The sequence below is a fragment of the Protopterus annectens genome, chromosome 5.part0 (assembly GCF_019279795.1).
Source record: "Protopterus annectens isolate FY-2018-M chromosome 5.part0, PAN1.0, whole genome shotgun sequence".
Classification (NCBI taxonomy): domain Eukaryota; kingdom Metazoa; phylum Chordata; order Ceratodontiformes; family Protopteridae; genus Protopterus; species Protopterus annectens.
In genome coordinates this window covers 557,719,966-557,735,409 of record NC_056735.1, presented here as the reverse complement: position 1 = coordinate 557,735,409, position 15,444 = coordinate 557,719,966, and the positions used below count along the sequence as shown (strand labels likewise).

Below are 15,444 nucleotides of genomic sequence, written 5' to 3'. Positions count from 1 at the left end.
TATGGCTCATGCTGCCAGTGTTTTTCAGCCACTTCTACCATAATGTTTGAACAATCCTCAGTGCAACAGTCTTGCCACATTATTCCTTTACAGTCCTTCTGCCATTAGTATGTCACAAGCAGATGTGTGACTGTTTCCAATTCGTTTTTACAAAACCTACATTTGTCTGTTTCTCTCACATGTTAAATGGCCTTTGTAAACCAGTGTGTACATAGCCCACTATCTTGGGCTGCCAATATTAACCTGTCATCTCTTGGTCTGAATTTGTCACTCCTTAACAGTTCCTGCGCTCTTTCCTGATCAACATGAGGTTCTTCCAGAAGTTTTCTATGCTTGCAACTATATTTATGCATTTCCACATTTCTTGTCTTCTCACCTGGTCTTTCACCTTATATTTTTTTCTTTTGTTTTTTGGCACATTCAATTGCTGCTTGATTTTTGTCTACTTCTCATTTGATTTCCATTCATACTTGATGCCAATATGCTTCTGCTAGATTAAGCAGAGAAGTCATCTTACATTTATTCTCCTCCTTTTTCAAAGCTTTCACTACATTTGGGTCGTGTGAGGTCAGCAGTTATGTGTGGAGTCCCATGATTGTAGATGTATACATGTAATCAGTATCAAGGTGGTCCGTCCTTCCTTCTGAATGGGGAATATATAATCTTGGTATACACTGATTTTTATAAATAATTTGGTGAGCATAAAACATCCTTCTTGCTTTTCTATCTAATCTATCCAACATGTTTTGGGGCCAGTCACTACAAAACTGTAAGTTAGGACAGTAAAGAGAATTGGTTTATAGCTTGGATTTTGTTACTAGATGTCAACGCTGCTTTCAGGATTAATTCATGGTACAATGTAGACAGTATAATGTGGAAGAAAGCCACAGGGACTTTACACTCTTTCAATTTTAACAGTCCAAAGTCCAAACAAAAATACACACTGTATGCTATTAGATTTCTCATTTCAGTTCCAATCCTGTCATCTTGGACAACTTTGTCTCTGCATAAACAGCAATAATATTCTTTGCACTGCAAATAAGGGTTTCTTTTGAGTATTGGCCTCTAATGCTAGCAAATTTTCAAACTTATATCTGATTATTTTACTTCGTGAAAACATAGCCCTTGCAACTTGTGACTACCATAGTTTTCTCCCTGTTCAATTTCTGGCACAACATATATCATTCTCTGTATATATCTTCTGAGAATATTCTGGAATAGGACAAGTTGGAGTAGTGTTCTACCTTAGTCAACAGTTTTAAATAAACATATTTGCAGAAACATACAGCCTCTATAAGTAGACAGTCAAACACTTTGAATGACTTTTGCTTCATCTCCTTTAGTTACACATAATGCCTAGCTCTTAATAAATACATTAAATAAATAAATAAATCCAGCAAATTGAAAGAGCAGTATAATAAACAAATAATATCCCAATAAAACATACCAGCTATATAATACAAAAATGCTTATTAAATCACAAGAACATTTGAGATTTAAATTCTTTCATTAGCTCACAAATGCATAATTTAAAAATGAGCATTTAAATGTTGCACATATGTATAGAAAGATAGCTACATGACATTTAATACAGCTGTGCATATCAAAGCAAAATGCAAAATGTTGTATTAACAAAAAAGTATTTTTATATGCTTTTTTACCCCTCATGCCTGGAGATCATCAAGCGCATGACCAGAGTTGTCCATCAATTCCATAATCAAACTCATCTGATGGACAACCTACATGATCTCAAGTGGAGGTAACCCCTCTCTACAAAGGAAGTTTGCTTCATAAAACTGACCCTTAAATGAGTTACAATGGTGATAGCAGCCTTTGAATGGCTATTAACCATGCAGCCTTGAAGGGTGATTTGGTCTCTAGTTATTACAACAAGCTTCATGCTTCCCTCCTCATGCCACTACTTCACCAAATCATACCTTTTCCCTATATCATGAGAGTCTGGCATCACCTCACCAGATCACAGCCATCACCATTTAAGGTCAGATCCTAACTGAACCCAGGATGGGGAACGACCTAATGGCATCACAGCTAATAGAAGCAGTCCTGAACTGTGAACAAGCTAATGAGGGGAAAGTTTTAAAGTTAAGCCCTAACCTCATCTGCTGCCACCTAGTAAGAGCACAAAACTGAAGGCCTGCTATATCTTTCTAGTGGCTGAAGCATGCACCCATGAATGCTGCCATAAACATTTTGGAAATATTAAGCCTGCATCCTTACATGCTTATGTTGGCGCTTCAGGCTTTTGCTTGCTAGTGCCATGTACAACGACACAAACTGCCATCCCTTCCTCCCCGGACAGGTGAGCTGACATTGGCTACTCATTTCAATCCTAACCTCACCACATTGTTCAGTGCTTGGGTTCCTCTGATGGAATCAAGCTAACCAACAGGGCTTCATCACTTTGTGCCATGGGGTCAGCAAAGACAATTTGATGGTCTGTCTCCTATCAGCCAAAAAGCATGTAAGGCTAAATATACTACTTAACCCTTTAAAGTCATATGATACAATTAAAATCAGCACACAGTCACTAAATGCAGAAATAGTCACCTAAACTCACCTGTTCATGTACAATTGGAAACTATCATTACTCTCCGTGTATAGCTAGTACACTGTAAATTTAGCTTTTGTGTTGCCTCTGATATATTCTATAATTTACCTTCTTTATTTAAAATTTAACAGGGTAGAACACTGACCACAAGTGACCTCTTTCAGTCTAGGTCCCAAAATACAAAGAAAGTCAAAATTACATTTAGTGAGAAACAGCAAAAGCATAATGAAAATACATATATTTTAAATACCATATCAGCTAACAAAAGGTAAATATTGCAAATAATTCTAATTTATATTATTTATATTAAATTAAGAGAAATCACATGCAGACAGCAAGGTGGGAAAGACAGGATAGTTGATATTAGGCAGTTTATGATCAGCAAAAGGTTAAGTGATTTATGAAGTGTACACTCTTACAATAGAGTATACCATTTTAGGAATAGTACGAGTGTTACTAGTAGTAGAGAGATAGAGTAATGTTCCTGTTGTTGTGTAATATGGTTAGATGATAGGAAATTTTATTTTTGCTGATGAGAAGAGGTGGACCTTTAGTTGAGTTCTAGATTTTGGGTAATACAAGGTGCCTTTATTTGTGGGGAAATACTTTCACAGAGTTTAGAATGCAGTATAGAGAACAAGCGATCTCTACAATTGACTTTAGTTTTTGGGAGTTGCAGTGTAGGGCCAGCACAGTTGCTCTTTATGAGGAAGTAAATGGAAAGCTACTCTAACTAGTTTAGCTGCTGGGAGAAATAATGTCTAGTTGGATAAGAGTTGGAAAAATTGTGATTCTAGGAGATGGCCAACCCTTTGTTGAAAAGGGAGCCATTTTGCTTTTTTCATTGTTTTATAGTGTGCTCATTTTAGAAGACTGGATAATGAATCTACACACGTTATTTGTAATTGGATGGGTATGAAGTTTGTTTTTGATGATGAAGCTGTCAGGAGAGTTTGGATTCAAGTTGAAAGGGTAGACTACCTTTGTCTGTGGCTGTTCTGGAGGCTTTAGTAAGCAAGGGTGAGACTTTAATGGCTCAAAATAGAAGAGTGTTAACTTTTTTCTTTTTTCTAATTCTGTCACAGAAACATTTAAAATTCCTGCCTATATAAAATGAGCCACAAACACAGACAGTCAAGAGGAGAAGATAATCACTGGCACCACACCACACTCATCACATAGTCCCTCAAAACCTACACCACCAAAATACACATGGCAACACAAAACACACACCTACATTAGCGGAGGCTCAAAATAAAAATCTCCTCAAGCAAAAGAGAACTCCAAAGAAGAAATGCAAGCAACCTCCACCCCTAATAAAACCCAAATGACACATAGCTCACAATCTCAGTGTGCCACTCAACCACAGCCCATAAAGCATAACAACGTATCCAACAGTCTTGTCATAGGTGACTCTATAGTCAGGCACACTGATGCTCCACTCCCCAGACAAAACAAGGAGAAAGTTAATGTCAGCTGTCTGTCGGATGCCAAGATCCACCACATAACACACACACTCAGGTCACTCCACAACAAGTACAAATATGACTCTGTCATTGTCAATGTTGGTGTGAATGACCTGAGATCTACCTCTCTGGACTACATGAAAAGAGACACGGAGGAGCTCTCTGATCTTGTAGCCCAGGCAGGTATGACCCTAGCCCTAAGCAGTATCCTGCCATCACCCAGAATGATACCACAGTCTTCTTCTTTCAGCTTTTTCCCGGTTAGGGGTCGCTACAGCAGATCACTTGTCCGCTCATGATTGGCAGTGGAGTTTTACAGTGTCGAGCTGCCAGCCCGGAGCCCAACCTTCCACAAAAGGCACACACATGTATGCATTCATACCTAGGGCCAATTTAGAGTGTCCAATCCACCTACAGCATGTCTTTTGGATGTGGGAGGAAACTAGAGCACCTGCAGGAAACCCACACAACCACAGGGAGGACATGCAGACTCTGCACAGAAGGCACCCCAGCCAAGGATCGAACCGGGTAACCTTTTGCAGTAAGGCAGCAACACTAACCGCTGCACCACCATGGCCACCCTAGAATGATACCACAATACAAGGACAAAATGATGGACTTCAACAACTGGCTAAGCTTCTGGTGTCATTCTAAGGGATTCCAGTATCTGTCTGCTTGGAATGACATGATCGACAGACCACAATGCCTTGCCAGAGATGGCCTGCACCTGTCACCCTTGGAATTCCAGATACTGGCTAAGGCTCTTTGCCACCCCTAAAGTGCCTTTTTTAGGCAAGGTTCAAATGACAAATTCAACACCTTAACAGGTACAAGCAAGCAAAATCTGAGGGTAATGCTACTCAATGCTAGAAGTCTCAACCTCAAAATGCATTCACTCGAGGCACTCCTTAAATTGGAGAACATCGGCATCTGTGCAGTGACAGAGACCTGGTTCAATGCTCCAGAGAGCACCCCTGCATTACCAAGCTATAATTCATACCACACCTGTTGGCCACCTAACCTGGACCGAAACACTAAAGGCAGAGTAGTGTCCTTATTCATTAAGGATATCCACACCTCCAGGTTAGATGCTCAGCATAATGCATCCGAGATTATCCAAGTGCAACTAACTCTGGGCAAGTCCACAATCCAAATTGTAGCTTGCTACAGATCCTCCACTATGCCTCAGGATTCCCACTCTTCATTTCTTGATACACTGGAAAATATTAAGGTACAACCCAACACCCTAATAATGGGTGATTTCAATTACCCCACCCTTAACTGGGAAAAATTTGGTCAACATTTTCTGGAATTCATAAATTCCAATGCCTTGGATCAACTTATCCACACCCCCACCAGGGACAGCAATATCCTAGACCTGGTCATTATCAACATGGGTGACCGGTGTTCTACACTAGAGGACAATTCCTCGTTGGTCAGATCCGACCACAATCTAACCACCCTAGACATCCATATCCTGCCCCCAACCCCATTAGGGAATCCACCAAAAAAGAATTTCTCCAAAGCCAACTTCACGCTTCTTAAGACAGAAGTGGCAAACTTCATGATACCCATGCAGACAGACAATAGAGGTATGACTGCTGAATCCTACACAAATGCACTTTAAAAGCACTTACATGAGTGCATGGATTGTGCAATCCCTAACAGAATCAAGATGCTATCCTCCAAAAAAAGGAAGCCATTCTGGTGGTCCCCTGCCATAAACAAACTGTACAACAGAAGAAAGAAACTGTTGCAAAAAAAGAGTAAAATTGCATGATTAGAGGAACTCCCTGGTCAGCCTCAGTAAGAAGCTGATATCCATCATAAAATACTCCAAAGCTAGTTACGAAAACAAAATTGCCACTGATTCTAAAGACAACCACAAAGCATTCTAAGAATCTCAATGGCAACAATCAGATCTGCTCTGAGTTACAGCACAATGGCACTAAATACAGAGAATCAACTGATATTGCCAACATCCTGGCAGATAGATTCAGTGCTAACTTTACCCCCCCTCTCACCCCCTAAAGGGCCCATCTCTATACCGGAAGAATGAAAAGGTCCTGTAATCATGGCTGCACAGGTAAAAACCACACTCTCCAAAGCCAAGAACACAGCATCCATGGGACCTGACAACATCCAAGACTGCGTTCTAGATGAACTACAGAATGAACTGGCACTCCACCTAAGCACCATGTTCAGTCATAGCCTCACCTCAGGCTTTGTGCCCATTGAATGGTGCACAGCAATGGTTATCCCACACCACAAAGGGGGAGCCACCACAGACCCCGGGAACTACCACCCCATTAGCCTAATGAGCCTGGTCTGCAAGGCCATGGAATGTATCATCATGGAACTTATAAACAAAGAAATTGGTAATCTCCAAACTATGGACCCCACCCAGTTCGGGTTTGTAAAAGGCAGATCATATTTCCTAAATGTGATAGACTTCTTTGAAGCAGTCAACAAAGCCGTAGACAAGGGTAAGGTGGTTCACTCAGCCAATCTAGATCTCGCCAAGGCTTTTGACACCATCCCCCACTCTGGAATTATAGATAAACTCACTAAACTAGATATAAATCTCTATGCCACAAGATGGGTTGCCAACTGCCTCACTGACAGAATCCACACTGTGAATGTAGCAGACTCCAAATCTGACTTCAGACCAGTGACAAGTGGAGTACCACAGGGTTCAGTCCTGGGTCCTCTCCTGTTTGGTATCTACTTTTCTGAAGTACAGAGTAACACAGGAGGCCTTTGGCTAACAAAGTTTGCAGGTGACTGCAAACTAGGAGCCATAATCGAAACTCCTAATGATGTGGACATCCTACAAAAGGGCCTCACTGAGACAGATGCCTGGCATTAAATCCATGGCCTCAAGCTCAATGCCAAAAAGTGCACTGTCATTCCCTTTGGTAAAAACTCTGTACCCATGAGCTACCACATAGGTGGTAGTCTACTTAACACTGAAAGTGTGATAAGAGACCTTGGAACACAGGTGGGCAGTAGTCTCTCCTTTGATAATCACATCGCCACAGCAGTCAGGAAATCCTTCTACGTGGCACACCTCATCACAAAAGGTTTCTCATCCAGGAAAAAAGAGGTCATTGTTCTCCTCTATTCATCACTCATAAGACCCATTATAGAGTACAATGACCCTTTTGGTATGTACCTCACAAGACATCTACAACAACTGGAAAGGCTGCAGAAATACCTCACAAAGAGGATTTCTGTCCTCAAACAGATGCCCTATGCAGACCGTCTCAAAAAACTCCAGCTTTACTCCGTTGCATATCGTCTACTCAGAGGCAATCTCTGCATAACATACAAAGCTATGTCAAACCCAGAGCTGTTGGACATGTTCCAGTTAAAGAAATCCCAATCCCTCCAAGCTACATACTCTAGGGACCGACACCTTGTCACCACAATAAACAGAACATTTGGGAGGGATAGATTCCTATCCCACAGACTTCCTATACTCTTGAACAAACTACCTGTCTATATCAAACAAAGCTCTTCATTAGCATTCTTCAAGAAAATTCTTGATGATTGGATGGGAAATAGGAAATTCACCCTGGGGATCACCTCTGTGGCTCTGCTCGACAGGGGTACAGGAAAATAATTTTCTTGGCTGGCGAAAGCCAGGGTACCTTTTTGGCTAGGTTTATATAGGCCCTATGGCCAACAGCCTAGTACCTACGTATGAAAATGCTACCTTATGTAAACAGTAAGTATTACTACTACAACTGCAAAAATGCTTACTTTAATAAACCTTGTTTTTAAAGAAATTCATAAACAAATCTGTTTTTCTACCATATTTAACTTCTTCTTCTTTTGGCTTTTCCCAGTTGCCAGCTTGGCGCCCAACCCTCCACAAAAGGCACACACATGTATGCACTCATACCTAGGGCCAATTTAGAGTGTCCAATCCACCTACAGCATGTCTTTGGGATGTGGGAGGAAACTAGAGCACCCGCAGGAAACCCACACAACCACAGGGAGGACATGCAGACTCTGCACAGAAGGCACCCCAGCCGAGGATCGAACCGGGTAACCTTTTGCAGTAAGGCAGCAACACTAACCGCTGCACCACCATGGCCACCCTAGAATGATACCACAATACAAGGACAAAATGATGGACTTCAACAACTGGCTAAGCTTCTGGTGTCATTCTAAGGGATTCCAGTATCTGTCTGCTTGGGATGACATGATCGACAGACCACGATGCCTTGCCAGAGATGGCCTGCACCTGTCACCCTTGGAATTCCAGATACTGGCTAAGGCTCTTGCCACCCCTAAAGTGCCTTTTTTAGGCAAGGTTCAAATGACAAATTCACCACCTTAACAGGTACAAGCAAGCAAAATCTGAGGGTAATGCTACTCAATGCTAGAAGTCTCAACCTCAAAATGCATTCACTCGAGGCACTCCTTAAATTGGAGAACATCGGCATCTGTGCAGTGACAGAGACCTGGTTCAATGCTCCAGAGAGCACCCCTGCATTACCAAGCTATAATTCATACCACACCTTTTGGCCACCTAACCTGGACCGAAACACTAAAGGCAGAGTAGTGTCCTTATTCATTAAGGATATCCACACCTCCAGGTTAGATGCTCAGCATAATGCATCCGAGATTATCCAAGTGCAACTAACTCTGGGCAAGTCCACAATCCAAATTGTAGCTTGCTACAGATCCCCCACCATGCCCCAGGATTCCCACTCCTCATTTCTTGATACACTGGAAAATATTAAGGTACAACCCAACACCCTAATAATGGGTGATTTCAATTACCCCACCCTTAACTGGGAAAAATTTGATCAACATTTTCTGGAATTCATAAATTCCAATGCCTTGGATCAACTTATCCACACCCCCACCAGGGACAGCAATATCCTAGACCTGGTCATTATCAACATGGGTGACCGGTGTTCTACACCAGAGGACAATTCCTCGTTGGTCAGATCCGACCACAATCTAATCACCCTAGACATCCATATCCTGCCCCCAACCCCATTAGGGAATCCACCAAAAAAAATTTATCCAAAGCCAACTTCACGCTTCTTAAGACAGAAGTGGCAAACTTCATGATACCCATGCAGACGGACAATAGAGGTATGACTGCTGAATCCTACACAAATGCACTTTAAAAGCACTTACATGTGTGCATGGATTGTGCAATCCCTAACAGAATCAAGATGCTATCCTCCAAAAAAAGGAAGCCAATCTGGTGGTCCCCTGCCATAAACAAACTGTACAACAGAAGAAAGAAACTGTTGCAAAAAAAGAGTAAAATCGCATGACTTCAGGAACTCCCTGGTCAGCCTCAGTAAGAAGCTGATATCCATCATAAAATACTCCAAAGCTAGTTACAAAAACAAAATTGCCACTGATTCTAAAGACAACCACAAAGCATTCTACGAATCTCAATGGCAACAATCAGATCTGCTCTGAGTTACAGCACAATGGCACTAAATACAGAGAACCAACTGATATTGCCAACATCCTGGCAGATAGATTCAGTGCTAACTTTACCCCCCCTCTCACCCCCTAAAGGGCCCACCTCTATACCGGAAGAATGAAAAGTTCCTGTAATCACGGCTGCACAGGTAAAAACCACACTCTCCAAAGCCAAGAACACAGCATCCATGGGACCTGACAACATCCAAGACTGCGTTCTAGATGAACTACAGAATGAACTGGCACTCCACCTAAGCACCATATTCAGTCATAGCCTCACCTCAGGGTTTGTGCCCACTGAATGGTGCACAGCAATGGTTATCCTACACCACAAAGGGGGAGCCACCACGGACCCCGGGAACTACCACCCCATTAGCCTAATGAGCCTGGTCTGCAAGGCCATGGAATGTATCATCATGGAACTTATAAACAAAGAAATTGGTAATCTCCAAACTCTGGACCCCACCCAGTTCAGGTTTGTAAAAGGCAGATCATATTTCCTAAATGTGATAGACTTCTTTGAAGCAGTCAACAAAGCCATAGACAAGGGTAAGGTGGTTCACACAGCCAATCTAGATCTCGCCAAGGCTTTTGACACCATCCCCCACTCTGGAATTATAGATAAACTCACTAAACTAGGTATAAATCTCTATGCCACAAGATGGGTTGCCAACTGCCTCACTGACAGAATCCACACTGTGAATGTAGCAGACTCCAAATCTGACTTCAGACCAGTGACAAGTGGAGTACCACAGGGTTCAGTCCTGGGTCCTCTCCTGTTTGGTATCTACTTTTCTGAAGTACAGAGTAACACAGGAGGCCTTTGGCTAACAAAGTTTGCAGGTGACTGCAAACTAGGAGCCATAATTGAAACTCCTAATGATGTGGACATCCTACAAAAGGGCCTCACTGAGACAGATGCCTGGCATTAAATCCATGTCCTCAAGCTCAATGCCAAAAAGTGCACTGTCATTCCCTTTGGTAAAAACTCTGTACCCATGAGCTACCACATAGGTGGTAGTCTACTTAACACTGAAAGTGTGATAAGAGACCTTGGAACACAGGTGGGCGGTAGTCTCTCCTTTGATAATCACATCGCCACAGCAGTCAGGAAATCCTTCTACATGGCACACCTCATCACAAAAGGTTTCTCATCCAGGAAAAAAGAGGTCATTGTTCTCCTCTACTCATCACTCATAAGACGCATTATAGAGTACAATGACCCTTTTGGTATGTACCTCACAAGACATCTACAACAACTGGAAAGGCTGCAGAAATACCTCACAAAGAGGATTACTGTCCTCAAACAGATGCCCTACGCAGACAGTCTCAAAAAACTCCAGCTTTACTCCGTTGCATATCGTCTACTCAGAGGCAATCTCTGCATAACATACAAAGCTATGTCAAACCCAGAGCTGTTGGACATGTTCCAGTTAAAGAAATCCCAATCCCTCCAAGCTACACACTCTAGGGACCGACACCTTGTCACCACAATAAACAGAACATTTGGGAGGGATAGATTCCTATCCCACAGACTTCCTATACTCTTGAACAAACTACCTGTCTATATCAAACAAGTCTCTTCATTAGCATTCTTCAAGAAAATTCTTGATGATTGGATGGGAAATAGGAAACTCACCCTGGGGATCACCTCTGTGGCTCTGCTCGACAGGGGCACAGGAAAATAATTTTCTTGGCTGGCGAAAGCCAGGGTACCTTTTTGGCTAGGTTTATATAGGCCCTATGGCCAACAGCCTAGTACGTATGTATGAAAATGCTACCTTATGTAAACAGTAAGTATTACTACTACAACTGCAAAAATGCTTACTTTAATAACTTTTAAAGAAATTCATAAACAAATCTGTTTTTCTACCATATTTAACTTCTTCTTCTTTTGGCTTTTCCCAGTTGCCAGCTTGGCGCCCAACCTTCCACAGAAGGCAGACACACACTCACACCTAGGGCCAATTTAGAGTGTCCAATTCACCTACAGCATGTCTTTGGGATGTGGGAGGAAATCAGAGCACCCGGAGGAAACCCACACGACCACAGGGAGGACATGCAGACTCCATACAGAAGGCACCCCAGCCGAGGATCGAACCAGAGAACCTCTTGCTGTGAGGCAGCAACGCTAACCGCTGTACCACCGCGGCCACCCTTCTACCATATTTAACAAATACTACAATGCCTACATGGGTATGTACATATATTAAAATAAGTAATACAATGTACATTATTAAAATGAGTACAAAATTTTTCTGTACACTAATGCCGGATATTCTTTAACATTCACTTTTTTTATCTGCATCTACATTTAACTTGTCTCAGTACTGCTTGACCACCTTTTAAATTATCAGTAGGATAACCAGAAACAAATATATGTCAGACAGTTGTTTTATACTGCCTCTGGGGTTTGATTAGGAACCTGCCTATTTTCTACTCCATTAAACTGATGTAATATTTTTCTAGTACAATGTTTAGAGTAATCGCAAACAAAACTGCTTCTAGTGGAGGTAAGGGAATCAGTCTACTTCAGCATAAAAAAAACACTAATAAAAAATCATGTACTTCTCTCCATAACATTTTGTTTAGCACTTTCCTCTCTGCACTTTCAGCAGACTTGTGAAAATACAGGATGAAACCTATTAATATACATACCTGTTTTGCATTATGTGATTTTTATATCCAATAAAAATTAAAGGAACACAGAAAACAGATTTTCCAGAAAAGTTATTTACTAAGACTTCTCAGCATCAGTACACATGTAACACTAACTGAATCAGAGACCTGGACAACTGTCATGAAATTGCAGCTTCCACTGTAAATCTTTAGCCTTTTGAATGGCGTCTCTAATCTAACTTTCTAAAACTTCTGCATTCAAAAGGTATGACTGTAAAAGGCATTTGTATAATGCTTTGGTCTGACAGTATACAAATGCTCATAGATTTGCTGTAACAGCTTGTGAAATGTTTTACTCGCACAAAACTCCTTGCAGCTGTAACAAGTGGCTATGTACAGAACCCTTTGAGAATTACAAGACAAGGATTGGCTTTGAGCCAAAATGGACAACAAAATGTATGGGACGATATTGATGCAATGGTAATTGTTATACATACCATACTTATTTGTACTCCATGGCTTCTGCATCATTTGTCAACTTTACTTCCATTTTATTTTTTACAGGTCTTTATTCCTCTCTTATGGAGAAATGTAAGGTGCTTACCTAACAGTTTATTAATGTCCATGTGCCTGCTAAACTCTTTCCAATTATTTTATTTTAGTTATTCTATTTTATTTAAAAAGACAAACTCAAGAAACCTAGGACAAACATACAGAATCAATTACCACACAATAACATCTTGAAAACATATCCAATGGAATACAATTCAGCATAAAAGATCAAATAAAAATATACAACATAAACTCTAAAAGTTATGCATGTTATTCATTTTTAAAAAGTATTTTATAATAGTCTTTAATAGCAATTCTTTACAGTACTACAGTCCATATTATATGCTGTGCAAAATTAACTGATGTCAGTACATTTGTTATAATGTATTACTGCTTCTACTCAGAACTAGTTTATACAAAGTATGCCTTTTGGGAGAGGTTATCAGCTAAAATACCATTTATTTCCTGTTAATCGTAGCCATATAAAATGAATAACTGATGAATTTGTTCTCTTAAGACAAATGTTACATGAAACTAGTCCATGCATTCTAACCACTTGTCCCTTCATTACACTATTTCCAGGCGCCTAGTGCAATAAATGATAGCATGCAACAATATGCTTGTGAATGCTACTTTTCTGAATATCATGGAACCTAAACTACAAGAATTATCACTACTTCATACTACTGTGTCCAAAAAATGAATTTTATTTTATATAACCATGCCCATGAACGTAAGAAAAGCTGTAGTGGTGTTTTAAAAAATCTACAAAATGTATACATTTTTCTTTCTGCCATGACTGGGTGATAATCACTTTGATAATAAAGCAGCTATGGAACTTCAATTTCAAATTTCAAAAATAGTTTCTCCCAGTTACTGAGGACAATAATAGCATTTACCTACAGCTACTTCTCTATTCTGGTAAAACTAGTTACTATTAAACACAAACAAATTACATTCCAAAGTATGTTCTATCAAACAACTCATGGTCTCAGTGTAAAGGTACCCAGCTACATGCCTGTAAAATGGATTCATTCTGTACATATATTTTCCGATGTCATGGGGCATATTATAGTAATCATTTCCAGCCATAGTAGTAAATAAAAAAAAATGGTTCAGACTTCATCTCTCTCAGTTGCTCTAAAACTTGCCAATCTTCTCTAAGGTAGGAAAAAGTAGTCTGTGCAACTGTCCTCAAACATTTGTCTACATACACAAGCTTTATTTGGTCTCAAGGGTGCATCAATGGATGATTTACATATTTACTTTTGGTATACTAAAAATGAAGGAATAGTCAGTCAGAAGGACCAACATCAAAATACCACAAATATCATCCATCACCTATTCATTAGTTAAGAAGTCTAACAGTACATTGTCCATTCTTTGGCATGGCCTTTTAATACTGAACAGTCTAACCTCAGTGTAACCATCCTTACACTGCATCAGTGAACACATTCTATTTACATAATCCACACTGTCTATAATGACAACTCCTTTACCTTTGTCAGCCTTAATTAATTTATCACAGTATTCTATCCTTAGTTCCTCTAAAGAACTAGTATCTCAGGCTGACATGCCAAGTATTTAAGTCCAAGAGGTCTGTTCAACAATATTTTAAATAAGTTCACAAGTACTCTGTGATATACTGGTGGGTTGAATGTACTTCTTTAATATGGGCTCAGTGGTACACTTCATAAGATCTCTCAAAACAAACAAAACAGGCTAAGCTTTCAAGTAAACAAAGAGAACTTCCAATTTAGCACAGAAGAGTGCCACAACACATATCTGATCCACTGGGCAGGGTGGTGGTCATCTGTAACTGATTTGGGATATATGTATTAAAAAAAAAGACAAATTAAGCAGATGGAAGAAAATTTAAAGGGTGGCAAGGAAAATGCAGAATCAGTGGAGAACACATTAAATAACCTGAATAGTTAGCTTTCTTGCCCCAAAGGGGGTCAGTTACAAGGCTTTCGTTCTTGTTTTCAGCTAAGATGAGAGCACCAGTGCATTCAGAGAACAGTAAACAGGATTTCAACTTTATAAAATGGAATCCTGTTCAGAAGAAACACATCTGCATCCAATCCCAATCAACCTAGGTAAAGTAAGTAAGGGAAAACCATTTAATCTACGTACCCAGAAGAGAGCTACTTTCATGTCGAAAGATCTGATGGTTATTAAATTACAGTTTCTCAAACTATAAAGGTAAAGTCAATGATCACTGAAAGAATAAGATTTAGGTATTTTAATCTACAGAGTATATGTATGTCGATAACATAGATTCCTTATAGTATAAAGGGATGATGGTGTACAATTAAATGGGATTAGACTAGATCACTTTAAAGTACATCTCAGTCTCCTTTTGCACATATTCACAGCCAATTTTATTGGTTGCTAGGGGACTGGAAGGCAGGGCAAAAAATAAATGTGCTACAGGATTTTATGGGATTGGGTATCAGACTGCAATTTACGGAATTCAGCATGATTACTTTCAGTTCAGTACTTCTTCAGCAACAGCTAGATGCCTGAAGCTCCTGCCATATCACGACAGCCCCTCATTCTGGTCTAATTTTTCATGGTTTTCACTTGCCAAATCTTATAAATTTACCCATCTACCAGTCAATTACTGATGCCTATCCATACCAGGTTAGCATTCTCTGTCTCCCCTAACTCATTAATCCCAAAGAAAACTGTACTTTTTGCCTCTGTCTACCTCATAACCCCCTCTTGTTATGGGGAAGGCCCAACCTATCTGCCCTTCTTCCTGTCTCTGCATAA

At 40.3% G+C, this 15,444-nt stretch overlaps 1 protein-coding gene across 1 annotated transcript in view; it reads right to left on the bottom strand.

Annotated features, from left to right (window-relative positions):
• PHLDB2 (pleckstrin homology like domain family B member 2) overlaps positions 1 to 15,444 on the bottom strand; it is a 1,258,236-nt gene that overhangs the window by 190,026 nt on the left and 1,052,766 nt on the right. The gene's annotated exons all lie outside the window — the stretch shown is intronic.